Source organism: Arvicanthis niloticus, chromosome 4 (genome assembly GCF_011762505.2).
Source record: "Arvicanthis niloticus isolate mArvNil1 chromosome 4, mArvNil1.pat.X, whole genome shotgun sequence".
NCBI classification, from domain to species: Eukaryota; Metazoa; Chordata; class Mammalia; order Rodentia; family Muridae; genus Arvicanthis; species Arvicanthis niloticus.
In genome coordinates, this window is record NC_047661.1 from 109,915,265 (window position 1) to 109,928,927 (window position 13,663).

The following is a 13,663-nucleotide window of genomic DNA, read 5'->3' on the forward strand; positions in this document are numbered from 1 at the left end:
CAGAAATAAAATGATAAAAATGACTGTGCTTGTCTTGGGTGAGTAGTTTGTTATTAACCAAATTTAAAGCAAATGGATTGGCTAATCTTTCAAAATTGAAGCCATATTTTACATATTTTAAAGGTATTAGAATATACATCATTCCCAAAAGGCATCACACACAACCATGGCTTCACAGGAGAATCTAAGCTTAAGCAAAAGAATGAATCAACTGAAAACTATGGACACAGTTTTGAAAGCTTATGTGGGTCTGGAAGAATAAAATGAAAAAAGTTAATCAGTAGAAACTGGCTGCTGTAAATGAGAACTGGTTCTGAAATGTCAATTTTATGGTGCAATAAACACAGCCTACCAAACATGACCAAACCATTATTTGGGAAAATATCAACACCTACTTCTGTTTTCTTTGAAGTATTAGGGCAGACATATCAACAGGTCAGGTATAAAACTACATCCACTTGGACCTACCTACCAAGCACATTTTTCCTGTGTTTCATCACCTTTAAATTAGATGCTAACTGACACAGGACAAGGAACTAATTCTGAATAAACTATAGTTTGCCATAGTATTAAAAATGCTAATATCCTTAGAAAGCATCAAGGAGAATCTTAGTTTCAGAATACATTCAACTAAGATTTCAGGCTAATCTATTGTTACGCTGTGTCATTAATATGCCCCCTTAGCCAAGTGCCCACCATAGGGCTGACAGCTCCAATGTGAATACTTTATTAGGTGATAGAAATTATGCAGCGGAGACTGACAGATTCCTTTGGGAAAACACCTGAAATCTGGCCTCAGGGAACGAGGATGCAGACATTTCCAGTCAGACAACAAGGCAAAGAGGTGTACTGCTGTCTTACTCAAAACTTCTGGGGAATTTCCTTCCTTGGGGGCTGGAGGTGGACAGACTCACCCCTACCTAGTCCCTTGGTCTTGAGCTGCCAATGCCTAAGTAAAAAGCAACACTAGGAATAGACTGCTCAGATTTAGACAGACTTAATGGGGCAACGATCCACAGACACAGACAGGTGAGTGACATCAACTTCAGGCACAGGAAGAAAGCTACCAAGCAACAACACTCACAAATGATTCTCTCACTGCTTCCAACCAAACTTCTTTCTACAGTGTACTTCTGCATTGCTATACTCCAGGAAACAAACAACAAAGCAAACCACTCAGCAGCTAACTTTATGGAAATGTCACACTTTTATATTAGGAACAAAATGGTGTTCAATGGATTCAGTAAGAAAAAAAGAAAATCTGTAGATGAAATTTCACAGTCAAATGATAGTTCATAGGATGAAGAAGCCAGCAAGGCACTGCTTTATGCCCAGTAAATAAAGTAAGGTAATAAATGAGCAGAGCCCTCTCCTACAGAATGATAACCAATGATAAACCAGGGCCTATATACAATGACCTACAGCCAAAGTCAAGACCCTCTTGACCTGCTTGGAAACTTGCCAAAACATGGACCAGGTCCCCTTTTTCCTGGCCTCTCATGGCACCCACTGCCTAAATCTTTCTGACACTGTAAAACCTAAAGAAACAAAGAAATTATATTCTTAAAGGGGACACAGCTAGCAAAGACTGGTACGATTAGTCTCAAGAGAGTATCATAAAACAGTTTTTTTTTTTTTTTTTTTTTGTATTTCCTTAAAAAGAAAATTTTTAAAAGATACAAAAGCAATGCAAAGTTACTGGAATTGGCTGTTCATACGGGCTCCTCAAACAGGAAGCCATACTACATACAGGTCAGCTGACTTAGTTCACTGCATTTTATAGTAAACTTCTCACTTGTCTGTCTGTCTGCATTTTTCTTTCCTCCTCGTCTTCTCCTTCCTCCCTTTTCCCCTCCTGCCTCCTTCTCTCCCACCCTCTGCCTCCACGTATTAGCAAACACATCTACTATTAGCTGACCAAATCCCTTGGTTACAGACGGAGAAGCCTTCCACACATGAATGCAGAGAGTATACACGTGCCGTATTTAGGCACTGCTTCTCAGATCCAAAGAGACGATCATTCAAGGTTAGGCAACAATGGCCACACTCTGCTATCTCACTATTTGGTAAATAACAAGGGATTCTTTAAAGATTAGTTTTGAATAATTCATGTACTGTATTTGTAGTTCTTCCTTTAAAAAAGCGCACTATGACAATGCACTTTTTAAATTCACTATGACAATGAAAAAAGTCAATTTTTGTTGAGTCCATATGGACAGTGAGTTGTTAGTGCTCTGAGCACATTTTTAAGTACCACATTTCACAGTTAACTCTTCCGGATCTTTACGGTTTTCTCCCTAGGAGTACTCAGAGTAGACAGATGAATCAGTGTTCCCCAACTCCAGCTAACTCTCAAACTACCCATCCTCCACATGCAGCTGATTATTTCTGCTTGTCACTAAATCTGACTCAGGGCTGGTCACATCGATAGGCATTAGATTTGCAAACATGAAATCTCGGTCTGAGTCCCTTCATAGCTCAGTCTGTTTTGGAGAGAAAGCACTCAAATGGAATCACCCTTTTAATTGAAAATAAACACAATTACTAACAATCAATGATCCAGGAGGAAGAGCAACTGGGCCATGCTGCCTCCAATCTGTCCCATGAGTTTCCCTTTTTCAATGGGGTTCACTTGACTTTAAGGATCTTTTTAAATTGGCATGCTATGTTCCTTTAACAATTAAATAAAATTTCTTTGGCTTCTGTAGTAAATTGAAAACATACTGGCATTTTCATGACTTTGCTGAACAGGATCATAAAAACTACTTAGTAGATCTCTGTTAGTTCAAGGCCAGCCTAGCCTACATAGCGAGTTCCAGGACAGCCAGAAATACACAGAGAGACTCTACCTCAAAACCAAAGAAAACATAATAAAACAAAACAAAACAAAACAAAGACCTTGGCTGGGATATAATAAACGTGAGAATGTAAAGTTGGATTCCAGCTGCTGCTCAGGTCTACATACCACCTACCTCAATGTCACCCGTGAACCCCTCAACCAGAACCTTTCAATAAACAGCATGCAGCCCTGCCCTCCAGATTCTTGGGTGTCAGACCTGATCGCTAGCAGCTGGCACATGGTGATCCAGCTGTATACTGTTTTACCTATCTGAGGCTGTCAATCAGCACTCCCAGAAGCTACCTACTAATGCTATGGATTTCTGTATACAGGTGGAAATAAAATACAAAGCTTATGGATTGATACTATTTTGAGAAAAATAAGTTAACTGAAACTAAAAAGTCCAACAACATCCTGAGAAAATTGTCTTTACCCAATAAAGATTAGTATACTTATTTGTTGAAGAATACATTTAAATTCACAAGACGAGTTGCTAATCAAAATATGGTACCTGAACATATTCAACCTTGCTATGATTTTAAAAAAAGACTCATTATAATTAGCTGTTGTTTTCCTTTCCTCGTTTTAATTCTGTAAGTTAATGCCAATGAGAGTGGAATGAAGCAGAAGCCCTTGAACATGTGTTATGGTAAAATTAAACTTGCAGAAACGCTTTGAAAATCAACATGTATTATGTACAGCACAAATATTTAAATTTTGGGTCTACTGAGGAATTACCAACACAGAAAAATCTACATACAGGTTGTTTTCATGTACTACTGTTCATGGTACGGATACGTTCAGAGTAATTGTATACTTAACTGCTGGTAATTTGGCAAAAAACATTAAATCTACTTGTGGAACACTAGAGAACTATTAAAAATTAAAAGTTATATTATGTGACTGTATTTTCAAAAATCAATTACTTTTTTCAGGAGCAAATATAACATAGTCATATAAAGAAGCTAAGTAGTTATTTAATATAGTATGACGTTGAACGACAAGTTGTAACAAACTGCTCAATAAAAAGGTATAAAAGAAAATGTAAAGATCCAGTAAAACCTTCTGTAAAGTCAGTATATGTTGTCACACTTACAGTTTTTACTATTAGCTTTTAAAAGAGAAATGTTGTATTTATAACTAACATTCTTAACAATTAGATTCTTTCATATTGTACATGAATTCACATCTAAGAGGGGTTTCTTGTTCATAGAAGATCAAGAGGATGGAATGAAGCCTTTACAAGTAAACAAAGTGTTCACAGATGCACACAAAAGCTCAGGTAGTGGTGATCAATTCTACTCCTGGAAGCAAACATACACATTCATGCACACACATAAATAAAAACCAACTAACGGAGCAAGAGTTTCAATATAAAAGTTAAGTGGAACAGGCCTTTAATCCCAGCACTCAGGAGGTAGGATCACTGTAAATTTGGGACTAGCCTGGTCTACATACTGAGTTCAGGCTAGCTAGAGCTACAAAGTGAGACACCATCTCAAAAACCAAAGAACCAGCAACTAACTAACCATCCCAACACGGAACCTACATAGATAGAGCTGTTTTGGTTTACTGGTTTTCTTAGTATTGCTAATAATATAAGCTGTACAATGAAAAGGGACCATTTATTTGAAAAAATGCACAAATTTACTTTGTATTTTATGATCTTTAGCTTCGGAGCAAGCACTGATACTTAAGTATCAGAACATGAGCTGTGTCAAGCGATACTCTATAATCTTCAGTCCTCACCACAGTTATAACATAGGTACAGTCAACAACTGAGAATTTAGGTGGAATGGTATGATCTGCTAATATTTGCAAAATAGTAAAAACAAAGCCAGAAAACAGAGTAAATTATCTGAAGTAACCATATCCTAGCAACAAAGAGCTAAATGTGTCTCAGAAATGAGAAATTCCTAATAAATTATTTTACACACTTTTGATCATATTATTTCAAATTTCAAGCCTTTTAAGCAAAGATTTAAGTAATTGGAGGGTTATTACAGTGTCTCTCCCTGAACCTTCTTCCCCCCACCTTTAGCATTTTATGAATAGTCGTAATTAGTGGTGAGCATCAAGAACGAGTATAATTACTAAAAGTAACATTCAGAGAAAGTTTTGTATAAATTTAAGTAGCTTATGGAAGATGAACTATTCTTCCAAAACATTCCAATGCTATTAGACTTCCTTTCCCTAAGTTACTAAATTTTCGTTTTATTTGAGCAGCAGTAATACAGTTCAGTGTACCTTCACAGGCGGAGATCTGCATCTGTAAGTGGTGACTGTATTAGGAAGTGTGTGGAGACCTTGAGTCTTCATTCAGTTGATTGACAGACATGTGTCTTTGTGTGTCACATAACAAGTGTTAGTTCTTAACCTCTCCATCAGCTCTGACTTTCTCATTGCTGGTGACATCTAACATCTTCAGTAGCTCTGAATTTGCACAGTGTTTCTGCCAGCTGTCTTCAGCTTGCCACTCCAATTCACCCTACTCTCTGCTTTGAAGGCTTACTGCATGGTCTCCTGGACAGGATTCTCTGTCCTCTGAAGAGCTATGGTCTCTGCCCATTCTTAGAGTTCCTCAAAGATCTTTCTGAAATATTAAGTGGTTAGATTATTAGTGCATAGGAGCAGTGTGTGTGAGAGAGAGAGAGAAAAAGAGAGAGAGAGAAAGATTATTAGTGTATAAGGAGCTGTTTGTGTGTGTGTGTGTGTGTGTGTGTGTGTGAGAGAGAGAGAGAGAGAGAGAGAGAGAGAGAGAGAGAGAATAATATGAATATAGCCCAACGAATCCTCTAATCAATAAATACTTTTAATGTTTAGTTTGTTAAATGTGCATACTGCCACAAAGACACTTCCATTTTTATCTTAACAATATGTCAGAGAAATGTCTTAAAAGAAAGTAACTTCTCTTTAAGATAAAGAAGTATCCTAGGAATTAATTCTGAAATGCAGTCTGTACAATTATATGTAACACTTATATTTGTGCCTAGAAAACATAAAATTTTGCATTTATGTGTAAAGAGTGTGGTCAAATTACAAATATGAGTATAGGTTTCTACGTAAAAACAATTTCTCATCAAATAAGTTTATAAAGTTCGTATCTATATGCACTATAGGGCTCACTACTAGTACTGTGTATATATGCCATTCAATACAGCTTTCTAATTGTAAGTACATTTCTACCCTATGCTTAGGGATATTTTCTTAGACATTGCTTCAGTGCTTGGAGATATTGCATCTGCACAGCTCTTATCCAAATCTACTTCCTTTGGGTTTCTCTGCAACAGGAGCTGGCCTAATTAAATAAAAATAATGAATGAGCTTGGGTACTGAGAGGATGTGGTTTAAAGCTCAGAAGAGAACAGTTCATTGTGCAGTGGAGCTGACTTTACACTAGCGGTCTGGAACAGCACGGAGCATGCCAATTTAACTGAAAGACCCAAAGCTCATTACTTTTTACAAGCAGGAAAGTAACAACACTCTTTATTAACGGGCTCATCTCCAAATATAATTATGACTCTTAGGTATACTTGAACATTCAACCATATTAAGAGGTTTTAAGTTTAAAAACTATGTTATTTGCCATGAAATGTTGTAAATTATGTAAAGAAATTTAAGAGTTAAATTACATGAGATAATACTTAAACTAGAATTAGCTTTGTTAATTAGGAACAGAAGTCTTTCTGAGCTCTCTGGAAAGGATGGGGAGTTGACATATACATTTGCCAATATTTTCTGCAGCCAGTTCTTTTATCTTCAATGGAGTGATGCTGGCAGCTGCAAGTATCTTTGCTTTAGAACAGAAAGGTTTCCCCATTTCTCATTATGCCAATACAGTAACTTAAACACCACTAAAACAAAATATTTACCTATTTTAATACTTATGAATTTCCAGCAAAAGCTGCTCCATTATCTCCATTATAAAGCATCAAAGCCCATTAACTATGGCCCAATTATCTGTGATGATAGAAAACTAGTAAAAAAGTAAAAAAAAAATCAAACAAAACAAAACAAACAAAACTCTTAGTACAAGTTATTTTCTTAAGTGCACACATATCTTTGTCCCTAAGAAAGGCACATGCTACTGTCATACAGTAAGACCAAAAGATGGTCAGATGTCCCAGGACGGTATCTGGATGACAGTTTCCTCCACAGCTGCAGCTGAGCATGAACCGGGGAAGGATCAGAAGCCTTGGACAGTGCTGGGTTTCAGAAACAAGAATTTCCTCACTCATGTAAAGCCTATTTTAGTTTTTATGAAATACAATTTCTGTAAAATATTACTTATAGTATTCATCATTGATTTTGTAATATAAAGTTCTTTATCAATGAATTAATAACATACTACCTAGTGCAGTAACAAACGAGATCCATATCACCTTCACTTTTCAGTAGTACATTGTCTTAATTGTAGTAATTGTACACTCATCTTAATAAAAATAAACCTCAGGTAAACTTGTACAATCATGTAGATATTTCCTCATATCAAATACTAGTTTTAAACATCCAATATCAACAAATTTAAACACTGGTTGTTAAAAACTTTTCTGGGAAATAAGCCACAATGGTCTCCACTTGTGAAGATCTATAAAAAGGGTTCTCAAAGGCTAACCCTGGAAGCTAGACTGTATAACAACATTGGAAATAGTCACAACACATCCATCTACAGCAGAGAAAAAAACACACACACACACTTATTTTTTCACTCTTTGATCACATATCACATTTGACACATCTTTAAAAAGAAAAGGAAGAAAATCTAGTCTCATAATTTAGAAACAGAAATACAAAAACAAATACAAAAGATAGAAAAACTGAACCATAGCAAGGTATGGTAGCCCACACCTGTAATCACAGCACTCAAGACGCAGAGGCAGAGGCAGAGAGAGGCAGAGGCAGAGAGGCAGAGAGAGGCAGAGAGAGGCAGAGAGAGGCAGAGAGAGGCAGAGAGAGGCAGAGAGAGGCAGAGAGAAGCAGATGGATCTCTGTGAATTCTAAGCCAGCCTCAGCTCACAGAAGTTCTGAGCTAGCCAAGGCTGCACAGTGAGATCTTCTCTCAAAAAATAAAAGAAAATAATATAAAGTTAAATAAAATGAGCTATATACTATGTGGTTTTAAGATTTTAAGTTCTGTAGGGTGCTGGAGACATTGAATAACTCTCTATTGAATGAAAACTGAGCCAAAACAGAAAATATTTTTAGAACTGAATGAAAATGAAAGCACAACATACTCAAACTTAAGAGACACCATGAAAACAGATCTATATTGAATGCCTTGTACAAAACTCAACTCCAAGTGGATTAAGGACTTCAACATAAACCAGACACCATATATCTGATAAAGAGAAAATGGGAATACATTTGAATTCAGTGGGACAGGAAAACTCTAAAATATACAAAGAACTTAAATAAAGTTGAACACCAAGACCATAAGTAACACAATTACAAAGGCAGTAGGTAATTAAATGGAGAGTTCTCAAGACATGAAACACCAATGGCCGGAAACACTTTAAAATGTTTAGTACCCTAAGCTGTCATGGAAATTTAAATTAAAACTACGTTGAGATCTCATCTTACCTTAGTCAGAATGGCCAACATTAACAAAATATATGACAGAAGATGTTGGCAAGGATGAAGGGAAAAGGGAACACTTATTCACTGCCAGCTGGAGTGTAAACTTGTAAATCCACTATGGAATCAATCTACCACCAGATCCAGTTAACACTCTTGGACACACACCTAAAGGACTTTACATCCTACTACGTAACATACTTGCTAATCTACACTAAAGGCCTTTAGAAAAGACATTGAAAACCTACTCCTATAGAAGCTTCCTAAAATATATACATATATGAAAGAAATTTATATGGAGTCACCATATAATGGGGAAGACAAGAGCTCCAACTAGACAATTTATGGCACCAATCAACTAAAACCCCTGTTCCAGATTACAGCTTGTTGAACCATTGACTAAAGGGGTTCTATAACCCTTTCCCCGAACATCACAGGCTATTGCTAAGCTATTGGTTACCCTCCACAATAAGACAGAAAGGCCCCACTTGCTCAACACAACACTTAGTTATTTCATCAAACAGAGAAATTGAGCTGGTGCACAACCCAGAAGCATCAACCATATTGACTAGGGTTCCTAGAAGTACAGTGCTGGAAGATACTCCTAATGCTACTGGGAGAGAGAAAATAATTTCACTTAGCTACAAATCCTGACTTACAACAGTGACTGCCTGAGAGATACACTGGTCAACAGTGGCAACATCCATCCTCAACATAACCAACCGCCTTTTGCTTTGATTTAGGGTCCACTCCATGGATAACCTATTCCTGGCACTGTTAATATGGCCAATAGTAACCTGACAACCCTGGGTCTGAGGGAGAAACTCACAAGTGGAAATGTTCAGAGTCTGAGAGTTTGGAGCACTCAGTACTAAACAGGGTGTCTTTATCAAGCCCCTTTGCTCAAAGCTCAGGGGTGTCTACAGTACAGGAGGCAGAAGGACGGCAACAGCAGAAGTAGAGGATGACTCCACAGAAACAGCACACTACTTCACTGCCATGTCTATCAGACACAACAGGGCTGACAAAAACAAAGGAACTATCAGAGATCCGACAGACTACATAAGACCTGCACAAATTCAAGTGAGACAAAATCCCAGCACAGAGAGGTTAAAGTGAGCACAGCATTCCGTTCCTAACAGAGAAGCTATGTACAACTGAGAGAAGACAAGTCAGTGTTCTCCAAAGGAGTGACACCAGATAAATCAGCCAGCCTCCAGGGCAGGTCCTCTGACCAGGAGTAGTGGCTAAAGAGACTTTCTTCTGTGTGCTCTGTATTTTGCCACAGTTAGGCTTGGCATGTTTTTTTTTATTGATTTTGTTTGACTTGTTTTATTTTCTTCCTTTTCTCTTTTTGAGAGAGATAAAACATGGAATTGTATGTATAAGGAACTGGGGAGGATCTGGGTAAGTTTAGAATGAAAAGAACTGATCAAAATATATAAAATTTCAAAAATAAAATTGATTAATTAATTAATTTTAAAAATAGAAATTACCAAAGTATTTTCCAGGGTGACTGTAACATATTATATGCCTATTAGCAATGTTTATCAGTGTTCACTCATTAAGTCAAGACTACAGCTACACAGATAAAAACCCTCCTCATTGCAATCTGATCTTCTAAACGATTTCATTATAGTTTTGTGTTTATTACTATTTTTGAGGCACTTAACTTCACATAATAAGACAAATAAAGTTAAATGTTTGTTGAGAACTTTACTCTGAACAACAGAGAAAACAATAGCACATTGGAGAGTTGTGAATTAAATCTGCCCAGACTTTTTTTTTTTTAATTTTCAGTAAAGTATAATTTAAAAAAATAAAAATCCATTTATGTTAGAAATTTTTCCCAGTAAAAACAAAAAAGAAAACACCTTTGATCTCATTTTCTTGGTGTGTCTTAAAACATTGTAAAACAGAATTTATCTTGTAAAGGTTATAATTATCTTCATGAGAATTCTGATGACACAGCCTAAGTTCATATAGACTATAAACTATACAGATATCAAGTTAGGCAAAAGTTTCATATATATGTGGTTAAAGTAACTCTAAAGTTTGTTTTTATATTATAGGACTGGGAAAATGAACAAATGTAATGATAACACTGGGAGCTGATTAGTCTGAGAAAACAGCAGAGAAATCCAAATCCAGACAGTCAGGGGAAAAAAAGCCGCAGCTACTCAGAAACCACATTGTTATGGAAAACAGCCCAGAAATTATTATTAGAATAAAGAGACATAAAATTAAATATGCCAAGTCCAGAAGACAATAGACTCTATGCTGAGTTAAGTGTCCTATTTTAGTAAGTACAGCATGGCTGTGTATCAGAATGTTCCTGGGACTAGTTACAGACTTAGGTGTAAAGCAGGATGAGTCAAAATTTATTCCAGGTTAAAAAAAAAAACAAAAAACATCAAATCTTTAACTCTCTTTTCTTTAAACTAAATAATTTCAATTATTCTCCTATGTTGAGGGAGAATTGGGGTTAACAGAAAAAGAACTGTAGTTTAAATGTATTCAGTTTAATAAAATTGCTACATGCCTAACCAAAGGACTTCTAGTCTCAAACACTTATATTGTGTTTGAGAAGAACTAGCATGCATGTGAGTAATTAGATTGGACAAGAGCATGATACAAAAACCAAGGTTAAGGTATAAGACAGCACTGGGGATGGGGGTTGGGGAAATAGCTCAGCTGGTAAAGTATTTGTAAAGCAAACATGGGGAGGTGAATTCAGATTTCTAGCACCTATGTAAAAGCCAGGTGTGTTGGCGCACATCTGCAACCCCAGCTCTGAACAGAGTTCTGAAAACAGATTTCCCTGGAGATCCCTGGCCAGCCATTCTCACCAAGTGGATGGCCTCCAGGTTCAGTGAGAAAGCCTATAACAGAAAATGATATAATTGTGGAGAGCAATTGAGGAAGACACCCTTTACATGTACACACACACACACACACACACACATACACACACACACACATACACACACACACACACACACACACACACACACACACACACACGGTACCAATGGTAGGACTAGCAAGATGACTGAGCAGGTAAAAGGGCTTGTGTGAAAGCCTGAGTTCAATGCCTTGCTCATAAAGGTGGAAGGAGAGAAGCGACTTAAACTATCTGCCCTATGACACACCATGTATGTACCATATATTCACACACACACACACACACACACACACACACACACCATCGTATGCACATTGAAATACAGACATCATATATACACATATAATAATAAAATTAACAACATTGGGGAGTGATTAATTCCAACTACTATATTAGCTAATATTTAACATTTACAATTTACTTAGGCATTGTATTGAGTGTTTTACATATTAACTCACTGAATGAAGAAAAAGACAATATCGTTATCATCCCTTTACAGATGTGACCGAGGCAACAAACAGAGAAGTTGACCATCTGGCCACAGGCTACCTACCGCAAGTGGTAGCCAACTAGGTTTTGAATCCAGGCAGGTGACTCCATGAAACATGGCTTAATAAATGAAGTAGCATTTGAATTGATTCTAAAAGGATGAGTACATTTGAATAGGCAAGAAATAATGAAAATTATGGTATTTAGACTGGTTGAAAAGTAAAATTGAGGATCTAGAGATAATTAACATAGATTTAAAAGTGAAACTGAAAGATGATAGATATTGCAAGATATGAGGAGGAAAAGTAGGTTAGAGAGTGGTAGAGTGGAGAGACTTAGAACTGAGGCTAAGGATGAACACAGCCTTTAATAAAAATAACACAGAGTGGTTCTTACAGCAGCCATCAATGTGTTTATATAGTTCAATCAATGAAGTAGAAAACATCAAATCTAAGATACCAGACAATTCTGTTTATCCAAGAGTGAGAACTTTGTAGGCTCTAGTCAATGAGTGGTATGTGAATACTCCACAGTGATCTGCTGTGCAATCTCATTTCTCACTATTCACAAAAACCAGGTGATCCAATGAAAGGGATGCAAGTAGGAGTGAGGTTTCTAGGTCAGCAATAGCTCCATGCCTCCATGTTCCGTGACTCAAGGATGCAGTGTCTCAGCAACAGAGCCTTACTGTCAAGTTCTGGAGGGTAATCAAGAGTGTTGGCAATAGGTTATTATGTTTTGGGACTCAGATCTCATTGGCCAACAACTCACAAAGGAATAACACATTCCTGGCTCTGGCCTTCGTTTTAATTTAATTTTTAAGATTATGTGTTTTGCCTGCACACACACACACACACACACACACACACACACACATATACATATATATACGTATATATGTATACATATATATATATAGATATACATATAGATATACATATATATATATGTATATATATATATATATATGCATGTAAGAGCTTGCTGCTCATACAGAGGATGCAGGTTCACATCCCAGCACACATAAGGCGACTCACAACTGTGCAAGCAATCTGATGTTCTCTTCTGATCTCGTGAGCATCAGGTGCACCTGTGTTCCATGCGGCTGAGCAGTCAGCATTCTCTTATTTTCTGCACATCTGCTTTCCCCCTCCTTCACTTCAGTTTAACCTTCCTGTTCAAGTATTCTCATTTGACCCTTTATAAAAAAACTACATCCATCTCTTCTAGCTAGACGATTATTAATCTTTGATCTATATTTTAAAAAATCCATCTAAAAAAGCACTTTAAATTTAAAAATCAAGTTCCCTTTACATGTTTAACAGAGTTTCTGAAAGAAAGGAAAATCCGTAAAGTTTTATAAAAGGATAAAGGGCTGAACATTTGTCTAATAACCTTGAATTGGCACCAAGGCTGCCCTGAGGATGTGTCTTCCTATGAGTGGCCCTCACTGGAAGAGCAGGATGGAGAAGAGAAGCTTGTCCTTGACTGTCTCTGCAGAGCTGTGACAACCACAACTACATAAAGGCAAAACCCCTTGACAGCTGTGATCCTGGGAAGACGCATACAAAAGTCCCAACAACAACAAAAGAAGAAGATCTCGGCTACAAAGAACAGAGACAGACATGCAAGCTGAACAGCTAAGGACAATGGTCTTAAGTTCTATATTTGGAAATGCTTTAATGAACAAAGAGAAAGTCTTTCTGTGAGATTACCCTTAACTCCAAACTGTCAAGAACCACAGATAGGTGTTGCCAGACAGAATTCACACTGTGACATTAGAAAGTTGCAGGAAAGTAGGTAATTAGGAGTGCACTCACTAGAAGAAATGAGTGGCAGAATTAGAACCCCATGAA

General features: G+C 37.0%; 1 protein-coding gene across 2 annotated transcripts in view; it reads right to left on the minus strand.

Annotated features, from left to right (window-relative positions):
• Positions 1-13,663, minus strand: part of Gstcd (glutathione S-transferase C-terminal domain containing) — an 85,371-nt gene that overhangs the window by 48,220 nt on the left and 23,488 nt on the right. The window lies entirely within an intron of this gene.